This window comes from Pundamilia nyererei, unplaced genomic scaffold (genome assembly GCF_000239375.1).
Source record: "Pundamilia nyererei isolate P.nyererei 1_Seehausen unplaced genomic scaffold, PunNye1.0 scaffold00036, whole genome shotgun sequence".
NCBI classification, from domain to species: Eukaryota; Metazoa; Chordata; class Actinopteri; order Cichliformes; family Cichlidae; genus Pundamilia; species Pundamilia nyererei.
Genome location: NW_005187437.1, coordinates 3,936,767 through 3,938,509, shown reverse-complemented (window position 1 = coordinate 3,938,509; position 1,743 = coordinate 3,936,767). Strand labels below are relative to the sequence as shown.

The following is a 1,743-nucleotide window of genomic DNA, read 5'->3' as shown; positions in this document are numbered from 1 at the left end:
ATACCAGCACATCCAGTTCTCTTTACATGGAGTCTTGTGAGTTTTCTGTGTGAATACTGACACGCATATGTCAGCTGACGTCTTGATGAGTTTTGTTTATTCAAAATGCAATTAGGTCATTAAATAGAGATCGACAGACCACGTGACTTTCGCGTATTGCATTGTAGGTACGAATGGCAGCAAAATCAAAACACTGCATCAGGCGCTAGCATTTCCAGCACCGGTAATCGTTCATTCTGCGGTTTTAATCCCTGCTTGCATTTTATTTGCCCCCAAAACAGTTACGTACAAAACGAAGGCGAACACAGCAGGTCCGTACAAAGACAGACTTGATGAAAAGGCAAAAAAAAAAGTACGAGGAAAAAAATCAAAGGAGTGAAAGGGTGAGACCATACGAGCATACAGAGTGCGCTAAAGACGTTGGCGTGCTGCCCAACTTTCATCACACTCATATTTATTATTATATGGTCCTAAGTGTGAGTGCATACACTCACGAAATGTTTAGTAACTTCAGATCCCTGCAACAAGCCCAGGTCCAGTTTATTTTGGTGTGTCTATTTTCTGATTTGGACTATTTCATTTTACAGCTGTCGTTAAAGTTTTTCCATTTTCTCCTGTGCAGGCCAACGCAATCTATTTGTCTTTTCAGGTTGTAGTTTTACACAACATTTTCAGATCCAATAGAAATAAAATAAGTTTTTCATAATTCATTCAATTTATTGTCTTTATTTATAACTGGCATTATTGTTTCATTCTATTATAGATTCTTACAAGAAAGAGGCAAAATTAAATCCATTATGCTTTATTAGCTGCTTCGGTGAAAAACAAATCAACAATGCAAAAAAACAAAACAAAAGAACCACAAAACATTTCAAAACAACATACTGGAAAACAGTTATTCATCACTTGATTGCTTCAATACAACCCTTGGGCACATATATGCGGGACTTTTCGTGGCTGTTTTGATCTCGCTCTCCCTCTTAACCGATCAAATCTCGCTGTGGTAGCAGCTTTAAACTCAGTATGACCCAGGTCGATAGAGGGTGCCCAGTCTGGACCGCAGCATTTTGTAGGCTGGTTTTCCTGCAAAACACAACAAACATTAGCAGGCAAAGCCACAGTGAGCAAAGTGCAACGAATTCAGTTCAAATCCATATAAGACTTATTTGTAACCCACATCAACAATTATGTTATGATAAATTACGTGTTAACTACAACAAAAGATTTACCTTTGTGGAAATGCTTGGAGCAGACTAACATGTGAGCTGGAACGTTAGATTTGGTCTTGGAATAGCTGTAATCCAGGCCATCCTTCGCCTCTTCGTGACTTCGGAAACATGACTTGAACAATTTTTCTTCCGCGAAGGAATCCGATAAAAAACGATCTCTTTACCCGTCGGCTTCCCGTGACTGTCATGTGACCGCCTATGGCAGTTAATAATACAACAGCTTCTTGCCATTCTTTGTGTCTCAGTTTCTCTGTGTGACTGTTGTCTTGTAATAGCTTGCGCGTGCTGCCTCTTGTACCTACAATCCTTTGCGGTTTTACCCCGGAAATGACGTCACATTTTCGATCTCTATTGTCCAAGATTATGTAAAATGGATAAAAGTAAATCTGTCTTGACCAACACCTCAATTAAAGTGTTTCTTCTGGCAGCCAAAAATCAGAACCTTTTGATTTGTAGGCAACATTATGGCACTAAAATTCCAGTGCAGTGTGTAAATGTCTGTTTTTATGGCTTT

At 39.2% G+C, this 1,743-nt stretch overlaps 1 protein-coding gene across 3 annotated transcripts in view; it reads left to right on the top strand.

The window, feature by feature from the left end:
• The window catches only part of rubcn (rubicon autophagy regulator), a 24,855-nt gene that overhangs the window by 9,392 nt on the left and 13,720 nt on the right, over positions 1-1,743 (top strand). The gene's annotated exons all lie outside the window — the stretch shown is intronic.